The sequence below is a fragment of the Arachis ipaensis genome, chromosome B4, assembly GCF_059453495.1.
Source record: "Arachis ipaensis isolate K30076 ecotype BB chromosome B4, ASM5945349v1, whole genome shotgun sequence".
Taxonomy (NCBI): domain Eukaryota; kingdom Viridiplantae; phylum Streptophyta; class Magnoliopsida; order Fabales; family Fabaceae; genus Arachis; species Arachis ipaensis.
This window is the reverse complement of record NC_142439.1, coordinates 27,692,815-27,709,943: the sequence shown is the minus strand read 5'-3', so window position 1 is coordinate 27,709,943 and position 17,129 is coordinate 27,692,815. Positions and strand designations below refer to the sequence as shown.

At 39.0% G+C, this 17,129-nt stretch overlaps 1 non-coding gene and 1 pseudogene across 1 annotated transcript; both read right to left on the bottom strand.

Annotated features, from left to right (window-relative positions):
* Window positions 1-361: 361 nt before the first annotated feature.
* LOC148567012 (protein FAR1-RELATED SEQUENCE 5-like) lies at window positions 362-2,492 on the bottom strand (annotated as a pseudogene).
* Window positions 2,493-10,651: 8,159 nt separating this feature from the next.
* On the bottom strand, window positions 10,652-10,755 carry LOC148567011 (small nucleolar RNA R71). Its single transcript, XR_015882525.1, has one exon. It is a non-coding gene; the product is annotated as a small nucleolar RNA R71 (small nucleolar RNA).
* Between the last annotated feature and the right edge of the window lie 6,374 nt (window positions 10,756-17,129).

Here is a 17,129-nt window from a genome sequence, read left to right as displayed (position 1 = left end):
CAGTAATGTCCAATGAGGACCAAGCCCCATCAAAGCTAACCTCAAGACATCCAATGATTCATAACAGGGACCATGGTGCAGTTGAAGTCCTCCCTAGGTGAGACCTCTTCCTCATACGTTGATTTTGCTGCTCGGAAGTGGCACCTGATTCAATGAGAATGTCCTAAATGAGTTCTTATAGTAGTACACACTACCTGCAGGCTTAATAGAATAATAGTTGCATTTTAAAATTGAGAAGGTTTTGAAAAAGTGTGATGGCCATAACATGGCCACAGGATAGGCGGTTCACATTACCTTGTCCTGAAAATCTACCACTCTGTGCGAAGTTTACAAATATGTATCCAATTCCAATACGTAACCCTCAGGAAACTTGGAATGTAGTATCATTTCTGAATGGGTTTAGACTTACCGTTTCAAATGTCTCTGTTGAAGGATGCATATCCAACTCCTGACCACATTGCCGCGATGATGTGGGCCCGTTCGGACATCGCGTCCTACGATGCCTGAGAACGCCGCAGGTGCTACATCTCCTTCGCTTAATGCCTCTAAACTCTACAGGTTCATTGCCTCTGCCGGTTCCCTTCGTCCTTACGCCTACCGGATCCTTTACTCCCCCTTCCCAGGGTACAGAATGCGTGCCTGTAGCTTGACATTGCAACCTATTCTTTATTTCCAACATATTTGTCTCATGCACAACCTTTTGAAAATATGTTTTATAGTCTTCCCCCCTCATACAAGCAACCTTTGGAAAATGCTACGATGTTGAAGTAGGGCTCCAACCCTTGCTCGATAAGTTGCTTCTGGATCAATGTGTGGGTTACATAAGCACAAATCCATTCTCGCTATCTTGGACCACCGCGGTAACACCAAACTATTGGAAAGTGAAGTAATGTCTAACCGAACAAGAACAGCAATGATATGCACATAAAGCAGACCAAAGGACTCCATTCTGAGACAAGTACAATGAAATGTGTCCTGTGACAAATTCTACGTGACATTCCATGTCCTATCCGGCCGACGATATTTCTGTGTGACGTAAACACAAATATCATCTGCTTCGATGCACTCCACAATCGTAACACGAACAGACCATCTTAGAGACTCACGATATCTAACAAAAATTTCCCTTGTATAACACAACGCACCTGACTTTTCTAACTCTGAAAAATGAGTCTGAATGACTGGGGTGCCATATGATGAATGAAACTCGAGCTCGTCCTCATTGTCTTTGAGAAAATCAACACATCGCTGGAAGTTTGTGACAAACTCTAGGACTCCGTATCTCTTCTCGACAAAACGACCAAGCTTTGCATGCAATGACTCACAACGGGAGGTTGTCCTTATCCCTGCAAAGAAAGAACCACGAATGTAAGCCGTTGCCCAGCTAGACTTCTTCGTGTATAAATCCTTAACCCACTCATGGTCACTTGTCCCACATTCTTCGACCATTGCTTGCCAGTGCATTTCAAACTCTTCAACCTCAAAGTCTGCAATCATGCAATGTCTGAACAAAGATGTGAATCTTGGATTACACACATTGGCTATCGCGTTCCTTATCAAATGCCAGGCACAGAGTTGGTGGTGAGCTTCAGAAAACACTTGTTGGATTGCTATGCTCATAGATCTATCCCCATCAGTGATGACCGCCATAGGTGGTTTCCCACCCATGCACTCTAGGAACTTCGTCCATACCCACACGTATGAAGCTTGTGATTCACAGGAAACCATTGCAGTGCCAAAAATATAGGTTTGCATGTAATGATTCACCCCAGAAAAACAATCACCAGAAGATTGTATTTGTTCCGTCCATATGTTGCATCAAAAGCAAGAACATCTCCGAATAATTTGTAGTCTTCTTGACTATGTCCATCGCTCCAAAACAAATCACACATGTGATTCCCAACCCCAACCTCATACCGCCAAAACATTCTGTCATTAATCCTTGCTGCATTGGCTAACGCCCTCAAGGCAGCATTCACATCGCCGTTTTGAAGGGCTCGCTACCGCCTAACTTTGTTGTACATGTCTCGCTTAGTGAATGAAACTCGATTAAAACCACCAGCCTATGCAGCTATCGACTCATATATTTTTGGAATTGATCTCCCAACTTATCTCATGCTATCCATATGGGCTATGTCAACATCTGAAATTTTATAGTGTGAAGGCAAGCACTCAACAAACTTGGCAAGTAGAAGATCATGGTTGTGATTGTCCACAAAATGTGACACGTACCATTTTCTGGTGCTATCTCTTGGTTTTATCCACATCTCAGCTGGACACCCATACCTAGTAACAACCTTATGCTCCTTTTTACGATGATGCATCTAAAGCCATTTCTTATCTCAAAAGCCATCGCGGTTGCACAGATAAGTGAATCGCACAGATTCACCTTTTTTGTTTCTTATTTTCTTCCCTTGTTGGATACCAAAACCTCTCACATGGCTGTACTCCTTGTACAAACGTGCTGCCTGCTTAGGATCACTAAACTCCATCTATAGAATATCATCGACAGTTAAAGAAATTACTTCAATAGACATGTTGCCATTTTCCTGTGTCAGCTTCAATGCTACAGCAGTTGTCTCAACATATTCCATTCCGATGTCTAATGTCACGTCCTGCACATATACGAATTAAACAAAAAAAACTCATTAGGAGTTAATTATTCTAAAACCAAATACTTTTTGATGAGTGGGATTTTTGCACCGGTTTGGATTTTTCCACTCAAGATAACTTACGTTGCAAATATAGACCAAACTGGCAAATTAAATCCCAAACATCAAAGTTTAATATTTCTAATTTAAATCGAGAGTAATTCAACCTTAGGTCATCTTCCCTAGGAGTTGCAATTAAGTGTACAATTATTAGCTATGGGAGAAATGGGGGTTGGATGATAGAAACTGGCAAGAAATTAAAATACAAAAAGGTCACTTAACATGCAAGAAATTAAATGAAGGCAAGTAAAGGCAATGAAAATGGAAATTGAAAGCTAAAAAGGACTCTTGGCAAGAAGTGGGTAATTAAGGATTCCTATCCTAGTTGTGGACCACAAACATGGTAATTGTGTGTGAATTAATCCCAATTAGTCAATCCTACATCGAGGATAAGTCAACTAGGCATAATTAATCTCAATCCTTAAGTCCTAAGTCAACACTAGTGGGTCACTTAGAGTCAAGGGAAACCAAATTAATTAACAACTCTCACACAATGTGGAATGGACATCCACTACTCATGTTCACCCAATTATCCAATTTCCCAACCAAGAACGTGAAAAACTAAGCAAAATCCCAACCAAGCATTTTGTCAAACACTTGGTGGGCATGTAAAGAAAGCATGATAAAATGACAAGAAATAATAAATACTACAACTACCAAGCAAGAAAAGTAAAGATAGCAACTCAATAAAGCAATAAACGACATAAAACTTAAATTGCATTAAATGTAAGTTAAGATAACAAGAGTGTGCATGAACATAAAAGACAACTAAAATGAGAAATTAACAAGATAAACAAGGAAATTAAGACAACAAAACAAATAAAGGTAGAAGAAACTAGAATAAAACAAGAATTAAAAGTAGAAATTACAAGGAAATTAAACTAACAAACCCTAATTCTAGAGAGAGGAGGGAGCTTCTCTCTCTAGAAAACAACCTACATAATGCTAATCTAACCCTAATTTTTCCCCCCACCCCCTTCACATGGAGTAAGGCCTTCCTTCATATAGCACTCAATCAGCTTCAGAAAGTCCAAAAATTGGGCCCTTGAGGCCCAAAAATCGCCCCCAGCGATTTGCAATAAATGAGTCACGCACTAGGATGTGTGCGGATGCACAGGTGTGTGCGTCCACACACATGCTGATTTTCTTCTTGTGCGTACGCACATGTTGTCATCCATACGCACACATGGTTTTGTGTCTTTTGTGCGTACGCAAAAGTGGTTGTGCACACGCACACTCTAATGTGTGCTTCTCCTCTATTTTCTTCATGTTTTCTCCCTTTGTACATGCTTCCTTCCACTTTTGCCTTGCCAAACTTGCCGCTAGGACCTAAAATCACTCAACAAATATGTCATGGCATCGAATGGCATAAAAGTGGGATAAAAGTGATTAAAATAAGCACAAAATAGCATGTTTTCACATTTAGGCACAATTAAGGGAGAGAACACAAACGCATGCTATTTGGATGAATAAATGTGGGTTTATATGATGAAATCTATCCAAATCAAACCAAAATATACTGGAAAATATGGACTCATCAATTCCCCAACACTTACACAATAGCATGTCCTCATGTTAATCACAATCAAAGGAAAATGATAAGGAGGGAAAGCAATTTATTTAGTGCAACTAACTACATGCATGCAACTATACTAAATACTATCTATCTATATCTACACTATGGTTCCTATTGAGTTTGGTAAAAACAAACAAAAAAATCTCAATCAATCCAAAATAGGAACTTAGGGCCAAGACAAGAAAATATAGCAATATAATCAATGTCCAAGGATTTGATTTGAATTTTTCAAATTAATTTCAACAACTTGCAAGGAGACACAATATAAGAGATGGAATTATAGAATGGAGCGATTGAACCCGTCACCGGATGTGTATACACTCTTATCGCTCAGTGTTTAGGGCTTAATCACTCAATTCTCCTTTAATCATGTTTCTCAAAGATTTGCAAGTCATCTAACAATCAACTAATATTTGATGCATGAATGCAAATATCATGAGGAATTTTGAGGATTTTAATGGAGATTAGGTAAGGGTAGGATTGATATGGTTAAGTGGACTATTAGATTGGATCTTTGATTAGCTCAAGTATTCCACCTAATCCTATATCATCCCATATACATGACAAAACAACCTAACTTCCCATCCATTTCTTTTCTCACATTCACTCATGCATCCTTCTTTCCAATTCAATTACATATGCATCTCTTATTTTCATTCTTGTGATCATTTCTCTTTTTTTTTTTATTTTACATGGGTTGGATCATGTGTGCGCGCACACAGGTCCGTGCGCACGCACAGAAGAAAGAAGGGTTGGGGTGCAGGCGCATAAGCTGTGCTAACGCTTCCACCAGAGGAGCTGCAAGCTTGTGTGTGGACGCACAAGCCTGTACGGCTGCACAGAGAGCGCGATAAGGAACACGCGTGCGTACGCACAAAAGGGTGCGCACGCACAGTCCAAGGAAAACAAGGGAGCACCCACACACACTCTGTGCTGGCGCTGCGAGCAGAGAGCAATAAAAACAGTGTATGGGTGCACAGGCTTGTGCGCTCGCACAGGTCGCGAAACTCATAGTTGTGTGCGCACGCACAGAAGCGTGTGTACGCACAGATGCCCTGTTTTGCAAAAATTTTTCTTTCATTCCTAAGGCGTTATGCCTTAGCTCAATCAACATTTCAACCCAAAACATTCAAAACATCACAAAATCATGATCCATTTGCAATTCAACTTATCTAAACTCAAAATTAAACTAATCCTAAGCTAACTAAGGCAAGCAATTATGCAATAAACTAAGACTATAAACAAAGAGAAATGGTAAGAAAGATGTTACCATGGTGGGATGTCTCCCACCTAGCACTTTGGTTTAATGTCCTTAAGTTGGACTTATGGAGAGCTCTCATCAAACCTCCTTGAAAACCCACCCAATCTTGTATCCTCCAAGGCAATTGAGATCCCCAAGCTTGTGCACCCAATCTTGTTGTGAATTCCTTCCATTCCTTCTAGGTAACAAGCAATTGAAATTCCCAATTCCTATAATACAATAGCAACAAAACTCACAATACAATGGGTGAGAAGTGTCATAGGATAAAAAGGAAGTGAAATTCAAAGGTAACAGGAACAAATAAAACGAACTCCTAAAACTATCAAAACAAGCAAGCAATCAAAACAAGCTATTCACATATCCACATGTTCACATTAACCAAAAGCAAGCAACATATGTACAAACAACCAAAATAAACTATTTACAATATTCACAATATGCACAATAGCCACTAACATAACACCATTGCAACTCTCCTACACTTAAACAACAGCATGTCCTCATGTTAATCACAATCAAAGGAGAAGGATAAGGAGGGAAATCAATTTATTTAATGCAACTAACTACATGCATGCAACTATACTAAATAATATCTATCTATATCTACACTATGGTACCTATTGAGTTTGGTAAAAGCAAACAAAAGAATCTCAATCAATCCAAAAAAGAAATTTAGGGCCAAGACAAGAAAATATAGCAATATAATCAATGTCCAAGGATTTGATTTGAATTTTTCAAATTAATTTCAACAACTTGCAAGGAGACACAATATAAGAGATGGAATCATAGAATGGAGCGATTGAACCCCTCACCAGATGTGTATACACTCTTACCGCTCAGTGTCTAGGGCTTGATCACTCAATTCTTCTTTAATCACATTTCTCAAAGATTTGCAAGTCATCTAACAATCAACTAATATTTGATGCATGAATGCAAATATCATGAGGACCTTTGAGGATTGTAATGGGGCTTAGGTAAGGGTAGGATTGATATGGTTAAGTGGGCTATTAGATTGGATCTTTGATTAGCTCAAGTATCCCACCTAATCCTATATCATCCCATACACATGACAAAACAACCTAACTTCCCATTCATTTCTTTTCTCACATTCACTCATGCATCCTTCTTTCCAATTCAACTACATATGCATCTCTTATTTACATTCTTGTGATCATTTCTCTTTTTTTTTACATGGGTTGGATCATGTGTCCGCGCGCACACAGGTTTGTGCGCACACACAGAAACAAGAAGGGTTGGGGTGCAGGTGCACAAGCTGTGCTAACACTCCCACCAGAGGAGCTGCAAGCTTGCGTGCGGCCGCACAGAGAGCGCGATAAGGAACACGCGTGCGTACGCACAAAAGGACGTACACGCACAGTCCAAGGAAAATAGGGGAGCGCCCACGCACACGCTGTGCTGGCGCTGCGAGCAGAGGGCAATACAAAGAGTGTGCGGGCGCACAGGCTTGTGCGCTCGCACAGGTCGCGAAACTCATAGTTGTGTGCGCATGCATAGAAGCATGCGTACGCACAGATGCCCTGTTTTGCAAAAATTTTTCTTTCATTCGTATGGCGTTATGCCTTAGCTCAATCAACATTTCAACCCAAAACATTCAAAACATCACAAAATCATGATCCATTTGCAATTCAACCTATCTAAACTCAAAATTAAACTAATCCTAAGCTAACTAAGACAAGCAATTATGCAATAAACTAAGACTATAAACAAAGAGAAAGGGTAAGAAAGATGTTACCATGGTGGGGGTGTCTCCCACCTAGCACTTTGGTTTAATGTCCTTAAGTTGGACTTATGTAGAGCTCTCATCAAACCTCCTTGAAAACCCACCCAAGCTTGTATCGTCCAAGGCAATTGAGATCCTCAAGCTTGTGCACCCAATCTTGTTGTGAATTCCTTCCATTCCTTCTACGTAACAAGCAATTGAAATTCCCAATTCCTATAACAAAATAGCAACAAAACTCACAATACAATTGGTGAGAATTCATAGGATAAAAAGGATGTGAAATTCAAAGGTAAAAGGAACACATAAAATGAACTCCTAAAACTATCAAAACAAGCAAGCAATCAAAACAAGAATTAATACAAAGTACTACTATTTTTCTATTCAATTCAAGCTTATTCCTATTCTAAGATATCCATTCGCACCCAAGAACATGATGAATGTGATGATTATGTGACGCTCATCATCATTCTCACTTATGAACGCGTGCCTGACAAACACTTCTGTTCTACATGCAAACAAGTTAGAATGAGTATCTCTTAGATATCTAATACGGAGGACCGAGTCCGAGATATTAGAATCTTCGTGGTATAAGTTAGAACCCATGGATGGCCATTCTTGAGATCCGGAAAGTCTAAACCTTGTCTGTGGTATTCCGAGTAGGATCTGGGAAGGGATGGCTGTGACGAGCTTCAAACTCGCGAGTGCTGGGCGTAGTGACAGACGCAAAAGGATAGTAAATCCTATTCCAGTATGATCGAAAATCGACAGATGATTAGCTATGCAGTGACAGCGTATTGGACCATTTTCACAGAGAGGATAGGATGTAGCCATTGACAACGGTGATGCCCTACATAAATCTTGCCATGGAAAGGAGTAGGAATGGTTGGATGAAGACAGCAGGAAAGCAGAGGTTTAGAGGAACGAAAGCATCTCTACACGCTTATCTGAAACTCTCACCAATGAATTACATAAGTATCTCTATCCTATTTTAATTATCTTTTAGTACACTATAACCTCTTAATACATTTGAATCTGCCTGACTAAGATTTACAAGGTGACCATAACTTGCTTCAAGCCGACAATCTCCGTGGGATCGACCCTTACTCACGTAAGGTTTATTACTTGGACGACCCAGTGCACTTGCTGGTCAGTTGTGCGAAGTTGTGACAAAGAATTAAGATTATGAACGTGCGTACCAAGTTTTCAGTATCGTTACCAAGGAATGGAACCGTCACGATTTCTGCGCACCAAGTTTTTGGTGCCGTTGCCGGGGATTGTTCGAGTTTGAACAACTGACGGTTCATCTTGTTGCTCAGATTAGGTAATTTTATTTTAATTTTAAGCTTTTTATTTCTTATTTTCGAAAAATAGAAAATTTTTTTCTTCTTTTTCGTTTTTCCCAATTAAATTTCGAAAAAAATAAAAAAGTTTAATAAAATAATAAAACCAAAAATATTTTGTGTTTCTTGTTTGAGTCTAGAGTCAAGTTTTAAGTTTGGTGTCAATTGCATCTTTTTAATTTTCTAAAAATTATTTTCGAAAATTTCGTGCATTGCATTCTTCATGATCTTCAAGTTGTTCTTGGCCAGTCTTCTTGTTTGATCTTCATATTTTCTTGTTTTGTGTCTTTTCTTGTTTTTCATATGCATTTTCAATTTGTTAATGTCTAAAGAATAAAAATTTTTAAGTTTGGTGTCTTGCATGTTTTCTTTTCTTTAAAATTTTTCAAAAATAAGTTCTTGGTGTTCATCTTGACATTCAAAGTGTTCTTGGTGTTCATCTTGACATTCATAGTGTTCTTGCATGCATCACATGTTTTGATCCAAAAATTTTCATGCATTATGTCTTTTTTGTGTTTTTCTCTTTCATCTTTAAAAATTCAAAAATAAAAAAATATCTTTCCCTTTTTCTCTCATAAATTTTCGAAAATTTGGGTTGACTTTTTCAAAATTTTTAAAATCTAGTTGTTTCTTATAAGTCAAATCAAATTTTCAATTTAAAAATCCTATCTTTTTCAAATCGTTTTCAAAAATCAAATCTTTTTCAATTTTTCTTTCATATTTTCGAAAATTTCAAATTAATTTTCAAAATCTTTTTCTTATTTTTATTCCATATTTTCGAATTCAATGCTAACAATTAATGTGATTGATTCAAAAATATTAAGTTGTTACTTGCCTATTAAGAAAGGTTCAATCTTTAAATTTTAAAATCATATCTTTTAGTTTCTTGTTAGTCAAGTAATCAACTTTAATTTTCAAAATCAAATCTTTTTAATTTCCTTTTCAAATCCTTTTCAAAATGATTTTCAATCATATCTCTCAATCATATCTTTTTCAAAATCAATTTCAAAATCTTTTCTAACTTCTTATCTTTTTCAAAAATAATTTTCAAATCTTTTTCAATCAATCTTATCTTTTTGTTTCAATCATATCTTTTTCAAAACTACCTAACTAATTTTCTCTCTAATTTTCGAAAATCACCTTCATCTTTTTCAAAATTTCTTTTTAATTAACTAATTATTTTAATTTTTAATTTTAATTTTATTTCTTTTCTAATTTTTGAATTTTATTTTAATTTCAAATTAAAAACAAAAATATTTTTATTTCAATTTGTTTAATTTTCGAAAATTCTTCTCTCTCACCTCCTACTAATATTTATTCATCTACTAACACTTCTCCTCCACCCAAAAATTCGAACCCCATCCCCCTCTCTGTGTTCAAATTTTTCCTCTTCTCCTTCTTATATTCTTCTATTCTTATACTTGCATAAGGAATCCCTATACTGTGACATAGATGATTCCATATTTTCTTTTGTGTTCTCTTTTTTTTCATATGAGCAGGAACAAGGATAAGAGCATTCTTGTTGAAGCTGATCCTGAACCTGAAAGGACTCTGAAGAGGAAGCTAAAGGAAGCTAAAGCACAACTCTCTGGAGAAAATCTAACAGAAATTTTCGAAAAAGAAGACAACATGGCCGAAAACAATAACAATGCAATGAAGATGCTTGGTGACTTTACTGCACCAAATTCCAATTTACATGGAAGAAGCATCTCAATCCCTGCCATTGGAGCAAACAATTTTAAGCTGAAACCTCAACTAGTTTCTCTGATGCAACAGAATTGCCAGTTTTATGGACTTCCATCCGAAGATCATTTTCAGTTCTTAACTGAATTCTTGCAGATCTGTGATACTGTAAAGACCAATGGGGTTGATCCCGAGGTCTATAGGCTTATGCTTTTCCCATTTGCTGTAAGAGACAGAGCTAGAATATGGTTGGACTCTCAACCTAAGGATAGCCTGAACTCTTGGGATAAGCTGGTCACGACTTTCTTAGCCAAGTACTTTCCTCCTCAAAAGCTTAGTAAGCTTAGAGTGGATGTTCAAACCTTCAAACAGAAAGAAGGTAAATCCCTCTATGAAACTTGGGAGAGATACAAGGAACTGACCAAAAAGTGTCATTCTGACATGCTTTCATAATGGACCATCCTGGATATATTCTATGATGGTCTGTCTGAGCTATCAAAGATGTCACTGGACCATTCTGCAGGTGGATCCATCCACCTAAAGAAAATGCCTGCAGAAGCTCAAGAACTCATTGACATGGTTATAAATAACCAGTTTATGTACACTTCTGAAAGGAATCCTGTGAGTAATGGGACGCCTATGAGGAAGGGAGTTCTTGAAATTGATACTCTGAATGCCATATTGGCTCAGAATAAAATATTGACTCAGCAAGTCAATATGATCTCTCAGAGTCTGAATGGATTGAAGGAATCATCTAATAGTACTAAAGAGGCATCTTCTGAAGAAGAAGCTTATGATCCTGAGAAACCTGCAATAGCAGAGGTGAATTACATGGGTGAACCCTATGGAAACACCTATAATCCCTCATGGAAAAATCATCCAAATTTCTCATGGAAGGATCAACAAAAGCCTCAACAAGGCTTTAACAATGGTGGAAGAAACAGGTTTAGTAATAACAAGCCTTTTCCATCATCCACTCAGCAAAAGACAGAGAGCTCTGAGCAGGATCCATCTAGCTTAGCAAATATAGTCTCTGATCTATCTAAGGCCACTTTAAGTTTCATGAATGAAACGAGGTCCTCCATTAGAAATTTGGAAGCACAAGTGGGCTAGCTGAGTAAAAGGGTCACTGAAACCCTCCCAGTACTCTCCCAAGCAATACAGAAGAGAATCCAAAAAGAGAGTGCAAGGCCATTGATTTAACCATCATGGCCGAACCTACAAGGGAGGGAGAGGACGTGAATACCAGTGAGGAAGACCTCCTGGGATGTCCAGTGATCAACAAGGAGTTTCCCTCTGAGGAGTCAAAGAAATCTGAGTCTCATCTAGAGACCATAGAGATTCCATTGGACCTCTTTATGCCATTCATGAGCTCTGATGAGTATTCTTCTTCTGAAGAGAATGAAGATGTTATTGAAGAGCAAGTTGCCAAGTACCTTGGTGCAATTATGAAACTAAATGCCAAATTATTTGGTAATGAGACCTGGGAAGATGAACCCTTGCTCATCAATGAACTAAGTGATCTGGATCAACTGAGATTGCCTCAGAAGAAACAGGATCCTGAAAAGTTCTTAATACCTTGTACCATAGGCACCATGACCTTTGAGAAGGCTCTATGTGACCTTTGATCAGGGATAAACCTCATGCCACTCTCTGTAATGGAGAAACTGGGAATCTTTAAGGTGCAAGCTGCCAGAATCTCATTAGAGATGACAGACAACTCCAGAAAATAGGCTTATGGACAAGTAGAGGACGTGCTAGTAAAGGTTGAAGGCCTTTACATCCCTGCTGATTTCATAATCCTAGATACTGGAAAGGATGATGGATCATCATCCTTGGAAGAAATTTCCTAGTCACATCAAGGGCTGTGATTGATGTGGATAGAGGAGAGTTAGTTCTTCAACTGAATGAGGACAACCTTGTGTTTCAAACTCAAGGATCTCCTTCTGTAACTATGGAGAGGAAGCATGAATGAGGACAACCTTGTGTTTCAAACTCAAGGATCTCCTTCTGTAACCATGGAGAGGAAGCATGAAAAGCTTCTCTCACTGCAGAGTCAACCAAGGCCCCCACAGTCAAACTCTAAGTTTGGTGTTGGGAGGCCACAACCAAACTCTAAGATTGGCGTTGAACCCCCACATTCAAACTCTAAGTTTGGTGTTGGGAGGTTCCAACCTTGCTCTGAATATCTGTGAGGCTCCATGAGAGCTCACTGTCAAGCTATTAACATTAAAGAAGCGCTTGTTGGGAGGCAACCTAATGTTATCTAATTATATTTATTTATTCTCCATTGTTATTTTATGTTTTCTTTAGGTTGATGATCATGTGAAGTCACAAAAACTACTGAAAAATAAAAAACAGAGTGAAAAATAGAATGAAAAATAGCACACCCTGGAGGAGAGCAGTCTGGCGTTTAAACGCCAGAAACAAGTATCTGTCTGGCGTTTAACGCCAGAAACAGGCACCAAGCTGGCGTTTAACGCCAGAAACAAGCATCAACCTGGCGTTAAACGCAAGAAACAAGCAACATTTGGGCGTTTAACGCCAGAAACAGGCAGCAGCCTGGCGTTAAACGCCAGGATTGCACAGCAAGGGCATTTTACACACCTAATTGGAGCAGGGATGTTAAGTGACAAACCCCAATTTGACGGTTTGTTTTGCATTGAATTTAGAGTATTTTGATAACCTTTTGTCACATTTAGCCTAGGAATTAGCATGATTTTGTTATCTCTCCCATATTTGTGCTTAAGTGTAAAAACATGCTTTCTAAACCTTATTTTGATGAATTCTAGTTCTTCTTTGATTCCATAAGATGCCTTGAGGTGTTTGCTAGTAATTCCAGGATTGAAATAGGCTAGGCATGGATCAAAGGAAGCAAGGAAGGAAGCATACAAGTGGAGAGAAGCATAAAAAGTCAAAGAAGCAAAGTCAGCCATGCACGCGCACGCGCACAAGGCGCTCGCGCGCACATTGCAGAATCGACCAGGGACGCGCACGTGTACCATGCGCGCACGCGCCGATGCTGGCACATGACCTCATTAATGCAACACGTGCCTGGCGATTTGAGAGGGTTTCTGAACCCATTTTTGGCGCCAAATTGCTAAGGGAAAGGAATAAAAGGATGAAGGATTAAGGGGAAGGCATGAGATCACAAGGAATGATCATCATCATTCCCAACCACTAATCACTTTTAGTTTAGATTAGTTTTGAGAGTTAGTTTCTAGAGAGAGAAGCTCTCACTTCTCTCTAGAATTAGGATTAGGTTTAGTTCAATAATCTTAGATCTAGATTTTAATTCATGCTTTCATCTCCTTCTACCTCTCAATTCCTTGTTGTTACATTCATTCTTCTTCTATTCTTTTGTTGTAATTTCCTTTATGTTGTTCTTAGGTTTTGTTGTAGATCTACTTTTGCTCCTTCTATTTTCTTTCAATTCAATTAGATGTAATTCATAATAATTGTGTTCCTTTTGATTGTGGTTATTAGTTCATTACCATAATTGTTGTTAGATTCTATTTTTGTTATCAATTTACTTTGCTTTTCTTTTATGCCTTCCAAGTGTTCGATGAAATGCTTGGTTGGATTTTAGTATAGATTTTGTTCCTCTTGGCCTAGGTAGAGTAATTAGTGACACTTGAGTTATCTAATTCCTTTGTTGATTGATAATTGGAGAGATTGCTAATTGGTTTGGAGTGCACTAAAGCTAGTCTTTCCTTGGGAGTTGGCTAGGACTTGTGGCTCAAGTCAATTCATCCACTTGGCCTTCCTTTATTTAGTAAGGGTTAACTAAGTGGTAGCAATGAACAATTCTCATCACAATTGAGAAGGATAACTAGGATAGGACTTCTAATTTTCATACCTTGCCAAGAGTGTTTTATAGTTGTTAGTTTATTTTCATTGCCATTTACTTTCATGTCTCTTATCCAAAACCCCAAAATAACTCATAACCAATAACGAGACACTTCATTGTAATTCCTAGGGAGAACGACCCGAGGTCCAATACTTCGGTTTATAAATTTTAGGGGTTTGTACTAGTGACAAACAACTTTTTGTATGAAAGGATTATTGCTTGGTTTAGAAACTATACTTTACAACGAGAATTCATTTGTGAAATTCTAAACCGTCAAAAATCCAATCGTCAAAATGGTGCCGTTGCCGGGGATGAGCAATGGTGTTATGTTATTGGTTATTGTACATATGTGAATAGTGTAAATAGTTTGTCTTTTGCTTGCTTACTAGATTTTGTTAGTTTTATTTTGTTTTTCCATAATGAATTCTCACTTTGGCTATGAGTTTGGCTCTAATTGTATTGTAGGGAATGTGAACTTCAAAGCTAACATGTACCAAGGATGGAACACTCCAAGATGGGAGGAGCCTCAAGGAATTGATCACTCCTATTGGCATCAACCTTCGGACACTTATAGGTATAATTCTCATCTTAATTCATGTCAATTCAATGGTTATGGTGACTCCTTTTATGACAATCAACCACCACCATATGCCTATGAATCTTATCCTCAACATGATGCTCAACCATACTCACAAGCCCCTTTCTACCAAGTACCTTTAGGTGACCCTTATCCATCATATAACCAATCACCCATACCACATCCTTGTGATCATTATGAGCAAGAACCTTTAGAACCACCACAACCTTATCAAGATTACTACCATGAACCACCTCAACCCTCACCATCTCCATACCCTTACCAAGAAGAACCACCTTCCTACCATGAACCCTCTCTCCAAAATAATAAACCTTCCTATTCACCCCAAGCCCCAATAGACGATCCCCTCACTTTGTTACTCCAAGGACAAGAAGCCATGAAGCGGGATACACTTGAGTTTGTGACCAATTTGACCAAGGTGGTGCACACTTTAGCCCACCAATGCTTGAATACTCAAGGTACTTCCGTGACCACATGTGAAAAGTCAAAAGAAGAGCAAAGCATGAAGGAGAAATTGGAAAATTCGGTGGAGAAGGAGGAGTCAAATTTTGTATTGGAGCAACTAGAGGAACCTATAATCATTGAAGAAAAGGAAGAAGTGGTTGAAGATCTCGGAGATGTTGAAAGTCCATGGGAATGTAGCATCATGAAGGACTCTTCCACGAAGCTTGATATTGATGTTGAGGAGGGTGCGCAATCTCCAAGACATATCATCGTTGGAGACTTGGAAGAGGTTTATCAAGAGATGGATTCAATCATGGATGAATTTCTCTCTACAATGGAATCCTCTCCCATTGGACATGGAGTTGAAAGTATTAAAGAGTGTGCACAACCTCCCATACCCTTGGTGAGCAATGAGAAAGAGAGCTACCAAGAGAAAAATGTTGACATGGTGTATATCGAAATTGAAGAATATGAAGAGGTTGACCAAGAAATGGATTTATTCATCAATGAATTTCTATCCAAAATTGAACCACCTCCCATTAAGCAAGAAATCAAAGTTCTTGAAGACAACACCAAGCTATGTGATAAAAGGAGAAAGGTTGAAATCAAGGAAGCCCGCAAAGAGGTGGAAATACACAAAGAAGAGCACAAGGAAGTAGACCTTGCATTGTCTAAGTGTGGGGAGGTCTCCCTTCCCAAGTTACCATCCAATACAATATTTAAGTGGGTAAAATCTCTATCTCTAGACTTTAATTTCCCACTTGAATATGGTTTGATTGAAAATAATGGACAACTTAGAGCTCTTTGTGGACTTAAGGGAAAAAGAGAATTGTGTAGTGGTTGCAAGTTAGGAATTAGGCTCATTAAGGTCAAAGTTTCAAGGCATAGGAACGATGATTGGAAGAATATCACATTGCATGGGTCTCAACAGAAGGTTTGGTATGTTAAAGAGAATTCTATATGTCAACCACCCGGAAAGACAAAGTATGAAGACCACATCGAAGATGGGTGCGAAAACAAGATATGGGATCCCGGTTCGCTATGTGAAGACCAACTATGGGGACTCATATCTTGGGTAGAACTTTGCCCAAACTTGATGAAAAGGGTTGGAAATTCTGTCAACCAATTGAGGAGCAAAGATCCTTGGAGATTCAAGGATGAGTACAAACATAAGCCACCATGACAATAAGCATCTCAAAATGTCCAACTTAAGGACTTAAACTAAAAGTGCTAGGTGGGAGACACCCCACCATGGTAAACTCTTTCCATTCTCTTTTGAATTTGCCTAATAAGTGATTCGAGTTACCATTGTAGGTAGATATTTCACATAATTTGTTTGTACAACTTAATTGTTAGCTTAGTCACATGCATGTTGTGTTTAGTAGTAGATGAATAATATCAAAAATTGCATTTTTGTGAATTGTATGATGGTTGAGTGAATAAGAGTTGTGAACACTAAGGGGAGCACCCAGCAAGTTTTTTCTTCCGAAAAAAAAAAAAGGGGGAGGGGGGGCGTGGACGCGCGCGCACAACGTACGCGTACGCGTCCCGACGCGCATGCACCACGAGCCACACTCCAGAGAGTTGGGCTTCCCTTGGGCAAACATTGTGCCTTGAAGCCCAACATTGACCCACGCGGACGCGCACCTGCCGCGTCCGCGCCGATTATTTTGCTGCAATTGATTGAGCCAAACCCCAGAGAGTTAAGCCATTTCTGGGCTAGCTCTAGGCCCCAGGCCCAACCCGATCTGCGCGAGCACATCCATCGCGCCAGCGCGCCATTTCACAACTCGTCCATGTACGTGGACGCGCACTTGCCGCGCGCGCGTCCTTGCGTGGTGCCACCAAACTAGGCCATGGACCAGAGAGTTGGGCGTGCCTCAAGCCCATTCTAAGCCTCAGGCCCAATCTCATGTACGCGTGCG